General features: G+C 45.0%; 1 pseudogene; it reads right to left on the reverse strand.

Moving 5' to 3' along the window:
- Positions 1-3,468: 3,468 nt before the first annotated feature.
- Positions 3,469-13,312, reverse strand: LOC101834332 (annotated as a pseudogene).
- Between the last annotated feature and the right edge of the window lie 854 nt (positions 13,313-14,166).

Below are 14,166 nucleotides of genomic sequence, written 5' to 3' on the forward strand. Positions count from 1 at the left end.
TGCTCCGTCGCCGCTTCAAAAGAAGATCTTCACCCAAAGCTTATTGAAGGGGTTTATTGGAAGGGAAGAATCTAGGAGAGTGGCTGCCCTCTGCCAGAGTGGCAGAGGACAGCTTGGTAGTGCGAACAGACACAAGCCGAACAGACACAGGGTTTATATAGGGCTTCCAGGGTGGGCATTGGTCAGATTTTAGTGCTGAGCTCACATTGGCTAGAGCTCTGCTCAGGGATTGGTTAGTTTTCTGCACAGGATTAGGGTCAGATTTGCTCTGGTTTCCGAGCCAAAGTGTGTTTCTTTCTCTGGTCCTTTTTAGCCTTTTGGTTCCAATTTTAGGGCCAGGGTGCATTTCTTTCACTGACTCTGATTCCAGGGACAAAGTGTGTTCCTTTGACTCTGCTCAGGGTGTGTTTCTTTGACCCTTTTCCCTACAATGTTTTTCCAACTCAATAGTGCTGTCTAGCAGTAGGAATTTTGTGGATTGCAGCATCACTTTGCTGGACATAGGACTTGGCAAAATGGCCCACTTGGTGCTAGCTGCTAACCCTGGTGACCTGAACCTGACCCCCAACTCCCACATAGTAAAAAGAGAGACCTGATGCCCACAAATTACCCTCTGACATCAAAACATACCCCCAAAATAAATAAATACATATATATATATATATAAATGTAATTTTAAAGTTGTATTTATTCTCTTTATTTTGTGTGTATGAGTTTTTCCTGCATGGACACCGCATGAATGCCTGGTGACCTCAGAGGCTGGAAGATCTCTGTGAGGTTGAGGCCAGTCTGGTCTACAAAGATACACACAGAAACCCTGTCTCAATAAACCAAAAACAAAAAAAAGAAAGACAAGAAAAAAAAAAGAAAATGTGACTGTTATACACTGTAGAGTACTATTCAGCCACCACCACCACCAAGAATGAAATCCTGCCCACTGTGGCAGGGTGGGTGAGGGCCAGGGTCCTTGGCATCTAAATCATAACAAGCAATCACTGCAGATCCACTCACCCCCAATGACTGGGATGTTGCAGTATGGATGTGGGTCCACCAGGCTCTGTGGAAAGAAGGCACAGAGAAACTTTAGGAATGAACTCAGCCTTCTGAGGCTTCAGGGGTCCCCAGCCTCAACGGACTGAAGTGCTTTCCCCTCACTCAGGACATTTTTATCTTTCTCTATGTTTACATTGTAGCCACTTGATTACAATTTGAATGAGGCTTCCAAAAACACAATGCCAAGTGCAGACAATGGATCCATCAGGTACCAGCCATTTCCAGGTTTGCATAGGCTTTGTGTCCTGGAGAAACTCTCAGTCAAGATTTCCACAGGGGAACAAGAGAAACAAAGGGTGTCTGCTATACAAAAGATGGATTAGAGTTGGGTGCTAACTCTCTAGGCCAGATGTAGCCCAGTGGGGATTAGGGTTAGTTGCTAACATTCTGGTACCAGACCAGCAGGAATTCAGCCACACCCCATGTGACCTCCTAACACCCACCCCTCTGGATTTACAGCTGACAAACTAAGACAGGGAAGAAGAGGACTTGCTGAAAAACTCACAGGCAAGGTGAGGGTGCAAACACAGCATTCCTCAAGTTCACAGGCACACTGACATTTTGTTTGTTGTATGTTTTTCAAGACAGGGCCTCACTATGTATCCCTGGCTGTCCTGGAATTCACTATGTAGACCAGGCTGAACTCAAATTCACAGAGATCCACCTGCCTCTGTCTCCCAAGTGCTGAGATTACAGGTGTGTGCCATCACCACCTGGCTAGGCAATTTTTAAAAATTAGATTTATTTATTTATTTGTGTGTATGTGTGCTTATACATGTTAGGATATACATGGGAAATGTCCTCACCTCAAAACAGTAGCGAGGGGGTGGGGCAGAGCTTTCCTCTAGGGAGATGAAAGGTGGCACTATTCTGGAAGGTCTCAGAAATGTTGCTATGCCTAGAGGCCCTCCTGGGGCAGTTGCTAGCTCCACATTCCAGAGTCCACCCGCTGACTTCTGATTGGTTCCTCACCACATGGAGGGCATCTGGCTTCCTAGTGACTAGAAGGTCGGTCAAGGTCTAGAGCTCAGCACAAGTTGCAGAGTCAGGGACCTATATCTTGCTGAGTCTTTTCTGCAGCCGGTTATGGCTGCCAAAGCAGGGGTCTGGGTGAGGCTCTGGTCCATTCACCACCATCATGCCTTTCCACTAGTGTAGACTGTAACCAGGTAACCAACATGTAGGAAAGGAATAAATAAATTGCAACGTGTGTGACAGTTCGTTGGTGGATGTCTCCTGGTCACTTCTGACAGATTCCTAGCTTTTGTTGGATTATCAGAGTCCTGTGTTCCAGATCTGTAAGACCCCACCTAGAGCAGGCACAAAGTGTGTATGTGTCCACATGTGTAACACAGCATCTTTAGTGTCCCTGCTTTCTCGTGTGAGGGATTGGTACCCATCTCATTGGGCTGCCCTGAGGGTGAAGTACTGATTAGAAAACTCCTAGATTATCATCTGGGTGGTGTCAAGGGTCCGATGTGAGGCAGACATGGAGGCACATGATGCGAGTGCAGCACTTGGGGGACTGAGCTTTCAGAACAGGCTGGACCACACAGAAGGAGCACTGTGTGTGCATCCTCTGTCTCTCCCCTTCCTCCTGCTGCTCCCCACCCACACTCTCCTCTCAGCCAGCCCTTGTTCAGCTTGAGATCAACAAGTTCCCAAACACAGTTGTTCCTGCAATTGAGATGGGCGGGGCCCATGGTAAGTCATCTATGACACCCACTGGCTTCTCAGGGGCATGAGGAGCCCGTGTTGGTTTCTCACCTCAGGCATCGAGCACCACAGAGAGAGGAATGGGAGCCTGAAAGCCCGGGTAGAGGCTCCACCACCTGCCCTGTACCTCAGTGAGTCTTAATCTGCAACTGGATGCCTCAGGCCTCTAGGTGGAGAAGGGATTTTCTAGTTGTTGAGAAATGGTACCTGTGTATGGGTGTACAGAGAAAACACACCATCCCCTTGAGAATCCCATTTACAGAATTCAGGTTATGTGAACTTAGTATTTCATGGAGTGTCGTTCTGAGATGGTTGTCCTAGAACAGGTTTTGTGATACAAATTTTCCAGAGCAGCTTTTTCTGTCTCATCTCACTATCAACACAATGTCCCATAGCCTGGAGCTGGAGACTTGGACCCCGTTCCTATCTCTTTGGCTCTAATATCCTCTTGGTTTGCCCGTTTGCTCACTCCTTGCTGGTATCCCACGGCAGTCTACCTGAGCCTGTGACTGTATCTGCCATCGCTGTGTCTTTTCATCTCATCTTTCCTGTGTACTTTTTCTAACTCCTAGCTGACATCCTGGCCCCTCCTCCCTCTCTGTCTAACCACATCTGGTCACACATTCCTTCGTGTCTTCTTCTTACTTCCCTGTTCTCCACATCCCTGCCCTTCCGAACTTTATCTCCTGCCCTACACGTCTACAACGCTGAAGAGGAAATATGAAAGGAGTCCATTACACTGGACATAGCTGGAAACAATGTTGAGCCCAGGGTCACAGAGGTCACTTGAATACCCAATACTAGACAATTCTTACCTGAGACATGACTCAGCAGGAGAGCATTTGCCAAAAATCCCTCAGTGAAGGGATGAGGACAGATTGCAGAGAGGCTCAGAAGGAGGGTAAATGGGCCACCCAAGGAAACCAACCAATCCCTGAGCATGAGATCTAGCACCCTGAACCAGAACCACACTTTAGTCCTGAACCTAGAACCTAAAAAATACAGCCTGGCTCTGAAACAAGACTCAAAGAAACGCACCTCGGTCCTAGAACCAGAACCAGTGAAAGATATATGCCCTGGCCCCAAACTAGAGAAAAAAACCATTGCCAGTAAAAGAAACACAGTTTGGTGCTGAAACCAGAGCCAACTCTGCCCCTGACCAACTGAAATACAAAACCAACAAATCTCTGAACAGGAGAACTAACCAATCCTGAGTAGAAAATAATCTCCCTGGGAAAACTCCACCCTTAAGAAGCACTATGTAAGCCCTGGGTTTCACCCTCAGTAGGAGGGCATGGTTGGGATGGAGGCACAACAAAGGCTAAGGCATTGTTTGTAGAACTCCTCTTTCTCCAAAAGATAACAAACCTGAATACAAAGTTTCCATGTCTACATCCAATAGAGTCCATTAAAATGAATTAAATTTGGCCAAAGGGAGCATCATATTTAACACAATAACCAAACACAGCAGCAATCACACTAACTTGAGATTGTATTAGTTCAGTGAGTCTCAGTCACTCAGAGCAGCTGACCTACCCCAGGCTGACAACTACCCCAGCATGGCACCCATCAGGGTCTGTGTCCATGCCCAGCTCCCTCGAGTCTACAGAAACCACGTGCTGACACTGATGGGTGCTGGAACTCCGAACTTTCTCTGGTTCAGGATATTATCCATCATGAGTGGTCTCTTGAATCAAATAAATGCTAATAATTTTGATGTCTCTTAGAAATGTAACACAAGTATGCAAACAGGGCCAAGTGTGAAGACATGCCCCATGTCACCAGTGCTCACAGCTAAAGTCAATGTCTCCCCAGCCATCAAGACCCTACCCAGTTCCTAGCACTGTTCATAGATTATGTCAGTTGTTCTTGCTGCCGTTTCTTAAGAAAATGATTTGCTCAGGCTTAGAGGACCTTAATACTTCCCCAAAGTCCTCATGACCAGGATTCTCCTTTAGATCAAAAGTCCCCTTGTGGGGCTGTAGCCAGGGCGGATGGGATGGTTCAGGCAGAGCAGGTGGAATAGACTCAGGAAACATGGGCCTTGCCCTGTCTGTGTCCTGGAGGATGAGCCTGCCCTCTAGTGTCTGGGAAAGGGAGCACAGGTGAGTCTCACCTGTCGAGAAGGGCATGAAAGCTTCAGTTTTCTTCAGTGCCCCATTGGCATCCAGGAAGTGGTCAAGATTGAAGGTGTCTGGTTGTTCAAAGAACTGTGGGTCATGGAGAGCTGAGCTCAGGATGCAGTACACTTCAGTGTCCTAGGAGACATTACGAGATACAAAGATGTTAACATATCCTGACTCACATATGCAGAGTCAAACCATCAGTAAAACACCAGGAATGCTGGGAAATGAACACTATGCTGGTCCTGGGATCAAGGAAAATGCAGGAGGCTCATGGAGTAGAGATGTGGAGTGACAGCCAGTCTTACCTTGGGGAGCAGGTACCCTCGGAACAAAGTGTCTTTGGTGACTTTGTGTGGAATACCAATTGGAGCAAGATCTGAAAATCTCTGAATCTCGTGGATGGCGGCCTCGGTGTATGGCATTTTGGTGTGGTCATTGAGGGTTGGGAGTTGATGTGAGCCGATCACCTGATCCATCTCCTTTTAGACTTTCTCTGCACAGAAAAGGGAAACAGGGAATCTACTCTGCCTGCTTTATAGCAATGATGTTCTATTCTATGAGCCAAAAACCCAGGAAAGAGTCCAGCAAGGAGACTCTTTGGAAAAAAAAGCAGTGTACTTGAGGGTACAAAACTGTCCTATCCTTAAGCGATTTTCCCTCTGTGTTGAGAGAAACCTTTTCCTTACCACCCTGGACTCTGCCGCGTTGTAGTCCCCAAATAACACACAAGATGCTGTATTAATTATGAAGCTGTTGGCCTTGCTTGTTTCTTACTGGCTAGCTCTGACTGAAGTATTTACCCCATAATTGTTAATCTAAGTATTTCTCTTACCAGAGAAAGGGTCTGGACTTTTTACCCCTATGGCGGCTACATTGTAGCTCCCTGTGTTTCTCTTTCCCAGCATCATCCTCTACTCCAAGTCTCACCTATCTTGCTTCCCTATTGGCCAACAGTGCTTTATTCAACAACCAATAAGAGACAGATTTACAGAATGGTATCTCCCATCATCTCCTCTTTTCTGTCTAAATAAAAAGAAAGGTTTTAACTTTAACATAGTCAAATTATATATAACAGAATAGCTACCAAGCAAGAATACAGATACAATATTTTATCCATCAACATTTAGCAAGATTTAAAGAAAATATCATCCATCCCATCCTTGCGAGTCCAAAGTTCTATATGTAGCTTATCTTTTATCATAACTAAGGAAAACTATAATTATAATGATCTGCCTTCAACTGTATCAAAGACCACAGAAGGATAATATATAAACACTAGGATTGACAGAGACATCTTGCTGCCTGGGAAGTCACCTGAAGTTTCTCTGTAATGTTGGAGCATCCATCTTTAGCCCATAGGCCACAGTGTGTCTGGAAATCTTCATGCCATTCTGTAAATCTCCTCTGTGCCGATGTTCACAAGTAAATTAAATCTGCCTCTGTAGCTTCACCCTCTTTTCAGTCAGGTTTTTAAAAGTGGGTAAAACATGCAGCAAAGGGCTACACCACAGGGAGACTTCATAGCAATCGTGTTGGTGTGGGACTGTGAGGGAGAAAAGCACTAAAAATTCTCACCTGTGCAAGGGAATGAATTGTCTCTTTATACACACACATACACACATGCACACAAACATTCACACACATGTACATATACACATACACAAATGCATATACACACACATACACACATGTACAAACCATGCATGAATACATATACACATACACACATGCATATACACACATGCATGCATACATATGTATACACACATGCACACACATTCATATACACATGCACAAGTATGCTCACATACATATACACATAAACACACATACACGCATGCACACATACATACACACTCATGTTCACACACACAAATACATATATACACACATGTACAAACAATGCATCAATATATGTATGCATACACACATGCATATCATGAATATACACATATATACATGCACACACATGCATACATACATATATACACACATGCACACACACTCATATACACATGAACACATGCACACATACATATACACATGAACGCACATACACACATGCACACACATATGCTCACATGCTCACACTTGCACATGTACTATAAGTTTACATGGAATTTTATATTAAGAACTCAACACTGTATCCTCAAGTATATTACAGAGAAGTAGGTGGATTACCAAATGTTTCTATCAATGTGTGGATGTAAAAATGAATACAGAAGAAAATTAATGGATAAATCAATTAATAAGTGGACAGATTTAGGAGTTAATGAAATGAACAGACTAAACACTGGATTATGTATTCAACTTGTTAGTCAATACATTATTCAATTAGTGGATAAATCAAGGAATGTATATACAAATGAAAGATGAATTCAAAGGCCAGTTAGTGAAAGTATTAAGGAATGATACTGTTGATACAAAGATACATGAGTATATGAATAAGTCTATGATGGATAATTTATTCAGTTCTACTAATCAAAGGAAAAACTAAGTTGATTAACTGAAATAACTGAATGAAATTTCTGGTTGGATGACTGATGAATCATTTGACAATGGATTGATATATGGTCAAGTGGGTGAGTACTAGTGGTGTGTGTGTGTGTGTGTGTGTGTGTGTGTGTGTGTGAATAAGTGTTTATATGTGGGTAGATGGAAGAATGGTTGAATAAATAGGTGTTTGGATAGAGAGAAGTGAAAACCAATGAAGGGATGGGTGGATGACAGGGGGGTTGGCAGCTGGACAGATAGGTAGATGAACAAAAAGGATAAGTAAATGGATGAAGAGGTGCATGGACAGAAAGATGAATGATGGTGTAAAGGTGAAGGATGGTTAGATTGATGGAAGAATGGGTGGGTGGATGCATGGATGGACAGATGGAAGGATCATCCTTTAAGTGAATGGAGAGAACAGTGGAAAACAGCTCAGCTGAGTGTTCATTCACACACCACCCAGAGCACTGCCCTAGTTTAGAAGTAGATTAAGGCTTCAGAGTTCCAGGTGGAAGAGGCCCAGGTCTCTCCACAGACTAAAGGGAGCTAGAAGATCCCCCACCACGCTGCGTGGGGTGCACCTGCAACATAGGGGTACTTGAGCATGAGCAGGAAGCCATAGCGGAGCTTGGTGCTGCTGGTCTCGGTGCCAGCAAAGAAGAGAGACAGCAGGGACATAATGAGGTTCTGCTGATGGAACTCCGTGTGTGGGTTGGACTTCTCCTGGTTCCAGAGAGGAGAAAAGGGAAAGTTGGAGCCTTGCAGGGAGATGGCACACATCCTGGGCACTGTCCTTTAGTCTCATCATATGGACAACATGGCATTTCTCAGTCCTTCACAGTGTCTTCTGGTCCCTATGTGTTCTGTCTCCTCTCTCTGCTCTCTGATAGTTTATCATGGTTTGTGTCCCAGGCTCTTTATTCCTCTGTGGTCTTTTCTGCTTTTTTCCTTGCCCTGTGTTCCTTCCACAGCCTTCTTTTGCGCTACTTGATTTAGGCCATTTTCCAGATGTTCTGCATCTCCTCCACTCCATTTCCTGCCTTTCCTGCCAATTTCCTGCCCTCATTTCCTCTTCTCACATCCTCAGGCTTCACCCACACTCATCCCCTCTCAATCATACGGGACTTACCTTCTCCATGCGTAGGAGGTAGGTGTCGATGAAGTCTCTTGGATTGTTGGGATCCAGTGTTGCTCTGTGCTTCTCCACACTGTGGTCATTGTAGTCAAGGATTTTCTGCAGGTTTTTGGAGATTTGTTTGTGGATACCAGGAAATTATTTCAGGAAGCCAGAGAAGAGCTCAAACACCTGCAGGAAAGAAGGGTCCAGAAGGTCACCTGGAGCTGTCAGCTCTCGAGAAGCAGGATGTGTTCCTAGGTCCCCATATTTCATGAGGATCTGTGCTCTCTCCTCTGTCCTCTCCACTCCCGCCTGTATTTTCCTGCCCTCCTGTCCTCGTCTTCTCTTTTCCTTCCTTCCCTCTTGTGCACATGTACACAGGGCATGCGGTCAGTCTGTTTCCATGAATCCTTCTCCACACTTGTCCTGTATTCTCCATCTATCTTTCCTAAGCCATCAAATTTATGTTTGTTTTTTTTCAATCAGGGTCTCCTATCTTTCAGACTGTCCTAAAACACAATATTTATCCAATGATGATGACCTTAAAATCTGATCTCACATGTACTGGGATTGCATATATGGAGGAACCATACCTGACTTGTTTTGTGTTAGAGATGAATCCAGGAAATTATACATGATAGACAACTGCTCCACCCTCTTACCTACGTCCCCAGTTCCCGTGTCATCATTTTCTCATGTCTGGATGGCTCTGTATTTCTGCACTCAGGTCTCTCCACCCTGATAAACACTCCCCCTCCTTCCCTCCAGACCTCAGGTTCCCTCTGTCTCCATGTTGTCTCCACCCTGTTCCCCATTCCTCTGTCACTCCTGCTCCTAACCTCCTTCCCTCTCCATGTTGTCTCTGCCTCTCTTCCATCCTAGCACACCCCTTCTGCACCCACAGAGCAGCCTGTTCTTCCTCTGCCCTGGATGCTCCTCTCTCCCCACACACTGACCTGGCTGGAGAATGGGCTGATGAGTGAGAAGCTCTGATAGAACAGGTCCAGCAGGCGCAAGAATTGGCGGTCTTTGTAGTCAAAGCGTTTTCCAAAGACAATGGAGCAGATGATGTTGGTGGTGATGCACTGGAAGAGGAAGATGGGGTCCAGGGAGGTTTCTGGGGGATGAAGAGGCAGGACAGGAGGCATGGCATCATGAGGATCATTTGGCCTTGACCCCATCTCTGTAAAGTTGTCCTCACCACTCTCTACAGATATAATAGTAACAGAAACTACCTCATTTGCACATGAGATGCACCAGATCTTGCACTCAAGAGGGCACACAACATTTTATTTAGTTTCCTGTCAATATTGTACACTGGATGCAATGTGATTAGTATACACAGAGGCAGTAGCTAACTCCTCCAAGGTAACACAGGTACTCGTGACTGGGGCCAGGATTCCACCAGGGAGCTGAGAAGGAGAGCATGTGTAAGTTAGTCCCCACCCTGCACCTCCTCCCAGGGCAACACTCTGACTCTGAGCTAACACAGCTATCTCCCACTGGTTGCTTATGTGGATTTAGAACTCTTTCCTCATTCCTTCTCTGATTCTAGGCTCTGTGGTGTCCAAGAACCATCATCACTTGGTGCCTGCTGCCTTTGAATTCTGGGTTCCACCATGGGCTCTCATGGTTGAGGGATGTTGGCAGCCCAGCAATATTGGGCCATTGTTGCCCATCTCAATGGGTCTTATTTGTCTGTTGTCCCTGATTCCTCTGCAGATCTTTCCCTGGCATTCATTAGTCTTTATCTGTCTCTCTGGTTTCCTGTATAAATGTCTTACTGCATTTTAGTCCCTTTCTCTTCTCTCTCCTGCTACCTACTTTCCTCCCCCTCTGCTCCCCTCACTCCTGCTCCCCAGTGTTTTCTGCTCTGTTTGGTTCCTCATGCTCCATCTCAGCTTCTTTCTCCTTCTCTCTTCTTAGACCTTGTTTCCTTCTGCTCCCTTCCAGCCTCTGCATGGACATCTCAGCGTCTCCTGAGAATTCTTAGGATAAACTCCAGCGTGGAGGACTGAGGTGCTAGAAACAAACTTGGTCACCTGTGTACCTCTGTTAAAAAGTTTTTATAAGTACCCAGAAGTGCTTACATCTGCCACAAGGTAAAACACCATCAGGACCCCCACAGGATAAAACCACAGTTCCCTGATTCCAACACCTGCCTTGGACATACACAATGTTTTGAGAGTATTTAATATAATCAAGATGGCCTTGTATACTATATAAAGCCAAGGATGACCTCAGCATCTAAACTCCTGCCTCTGCTTAAGCTGTACCATGATGACCAGCATGAATCACCATGCCAACATTGTAGTGTTACGGAGTAGACTGGGAATTGTGGGTGTACCGGGCAAGCCCAGCGTGCCTCAGTTGCACCCACAGCATCAACCACTTTTATCTTTGTGGCACGATTTCATGATGTTCCAAACTAGAATTGAATTTGTGACCCTCCTGTCTCAACCCCCCTGAGTATTGGAATACAGGTTTGTGTCATCATGCCAGACTGACACATATTCTTAACCCAGGCATTGATTTCCCTGAATATATGTAGCCAACATGGGAATCCCTCAATCTATGTCTCTGAGTTATGATTGAACACTGTGAACTTCATATTTCTTTCTCTGTCTTGCTGTATTTCTCTCTCCCCTGCATCATCCTCTCCCCAGAGTGTGTGTGTGTGTGTGTGTGTGTGTGTGTGTGTCTGTATGTTCACACAAGTCTGTGTGGTGTGTGTGTGTGTGTGTGTGTGTATCTTTCTCTACCCATGTGTGTCTCTAACTCTTTCTTTGACTGTGCATTCATGTTCCTGCTTCTCCATTTTCGTTAATGCCCTTTCTCCAGTACTCACCCTGGGATTTCCCCAGCTCTTCTACCAAACATTGGGCCTCCTCCTGAATCTGCTTCTCCATGCTCCACTTTCCCATCCCAAGGCCCCTCATGGTGGTCAGAGAGAATCGACGAAGGGCCTTCCAGCGATCCCCATTGGCAAAGGTCACACCTAAGAAAGTCGGGAAATCATGGGTGACATATAGAGGGGAGTTCAAATCAACCTGGGTCCTTCCCCAGCCCTTGTCCTCCCTTCTAGCAGATTCTCCTCTCTGTGCCCATTCTCCATTCCACCTCATCCCAAGTTTTGAAATTCCTACCATAGTGTTTGAAGACAGTTTGAATCAGTGCAACTGTCTCCCGGCCAGAGAAAGCCTCAGCTTGGTCCATGAGAGCCTCCCTTATGGCCTCTGTCCCATAGAGCATGACCACAGGCCTTGATCCCAGGTGCACTGTGAACACATCTCCATATTTTTCTCAAAACTGCCAAGCATAAGGAAACCAGGGTTTAGTTAGTCAGCTCAGACATTGTTGTTACAATGTGAAAACGCCTAGACACAGATTGGTAAGCAGGAACCCCTCCCCTGGCCCCCCTTCCCCTTCTGAGGACCTAGCAATTTCAGGGTAATCTGCCAGCATGAAGGTCTTCATGGATGCTGGATATCCTGAGCAGTGCTGTATTACAGTATGTGTGTGGGGGCCTCATACTATAGGACCAGCACTGGGCAAGTAAATGAGGTGGACAAGGAACTCGAGATCATCTCTGGCTGCTGTTGAGCTGGAGGCCAGCCTGAGGCTACTTGAAACTTTGTTTCAAAGAAATAAACAAGATATAGATGTGACATAGGAAAACTGAGAGTAATGATGAATTAATGTTACAAATGAGTCAGCAAAACACTTCCATAGGAAATGCTTACTTGCACAAGTAGTGATGGGGGAAGTATTTCTGTATATGTGTTTTTCTTATTGGTTAGTGCATAAGACATTAATGTGCTGATTGGACAGACAAGAACTGATAGAGCTGGGCAGAAACTTGCCTCTAGCTAACCACAGAGTTCTGGAGGTCTGTGTAGGCAGGTAGGAAGTGACATGACTGGGCAAAAACAGGATATACAACAAGGACAAACAGGAAATCACTCACTTCTCTGCTGAGACGCTTAGCACTCACCATGTGAGCTGCCAAGGGAGTTAGAGGTCCAGACACTTCTCCAGTAAAATAAGACTTCATGGAAATACTCAGGTTAATAGGAAGGAAGTAGTAATTAATACAGAGATAGCCAATAAGAAGCCCTAGCCAATGGCCAATAATTTCATTATTAATATAAGTCTCCATGTGCTTTTTGGGGCTAAGGCTGTTGTGGGACCAGCTGGCAGGGTGGTAACTTTCATTCAAAAAGTTTCACAGTACAAGATAAGGCGTAGCTAGAGCAGTGCTGCCTCTAATATGACTTGGTGATGAGTAGTAAACTAATCAGACTTGTTAGAATCTGTAAGAAACAGTTGTGCCTTGGATGTAACTGTAGTTCAGGCTTGCTGCCCTTTATGCTTCTGAGAGCATATTTCTGTTCACATTTTTTGTTAAAATTGCTGCAAATTCCGCTCCATTCCCATGTCAAAAAACATGGTTCTACTGGGAGGCTCAAAGGGAATAGCACTGGGTAACAGCCACCATGGAGTGATGGTTCTCATGTCAGGAAGGGTGTGATCCTGCCAGGAGGGCAGATGGCACTGAGGGTGGTGGTTTGAATAAGATTGACTCACGTAGGCTCACACATTTGAATGCTTAGTCAGCAGAGATTGGCACTATTTGAAAAGATTAGAAGGATTTGGAGGTGTGGCCTTGTTGAAGGAAGTGTGTCATTGGGGGGTGGGCTTTCAAATTTTAAAATCCATGCTAAGCCCAGAGTTTCTCTCTCTGTCTAAGGATCAGGATGTGGCTGTCAGCTACTGTTCCAGTACCTGCCATGCCTGCTGTCATGCTCCTAACACGATGATAAAGAACTAAACATCAGAGACTATAATCAAGCCCCAACTAAACGCTTTCTTATAGGAGCTGCCTTGGTCATGGTGTCTCTTCACAGCAACAGAACAGTGACTGAGACACAGACATCATGATTCAAAAGGAACAACACTGGTCTACTTTTAAAGTAATGGTGACAATGTCTTTGCTGGAACTCTCCATTTATCTGAAACAGCCAGAATTCCTGTTCCTAACTCTGTAACACAGTTAACACCTCCAAGTCTAATGAAACCTAAAAGATATTTAAAGATGATAGCATGTGGGAATTGATGGGGCCTAAGACCTACAGACGCTGTTAAAATTTTCTCTTTGAGGAGAGTTTCTCTAGGAGGTTGACCAGAAACAGATGTACATTAGGAAAGAGATTTTTTATTATTTCTTGGGTGTTTGAAGTAAATCCTCACTGGTGAGGGGAGAGGTCTTAACTTGATGCTTCAGATACAGATATTGATATGATATGGATATGGATATATGATAGATCGATAGGTGGATATATAGATACATAGATAGATAAAGATATGGATGTAAATACAGATATAGATTGTTGTCCATAACCTTCAGTCTGTAAGCTCTAGAATTTCAATCAAGAACCAGCTTCCTGCAGCCCAGTTCCAACCTGTTCAATGCCTCCTGACAACATTCAAGATAATAGCTGTGACCCACCCACTGGATTATGTGGGACAGGAAGTGATTATCATTTAGTAGTGGTACTCAGTGTGAGCCATGACTACAGTACAAACATTTGGAGAAATACCTGGCCATGTGACCTGTAGGGAGAGATCATATACCTGTAGCCCTAATTATGCCCTTTG

Source organism: Mesocricetus auratus, unplaced genomic scaffold (genome assembly GCF_017639785.1).
Source record: "Mesocricetus auratus isolate SY011 unplaced genomic scaffold, BCM_Maur_2.0 Super-Scaffold_100038, whole genome shotgun sequence".
Classification (NCBI taxonomy): Eukaryota; Metazoa; Chordata; class Mammalia; order Rodentia; family Cricetidae; genus Mesocricetus; species Mesocricetus auratus.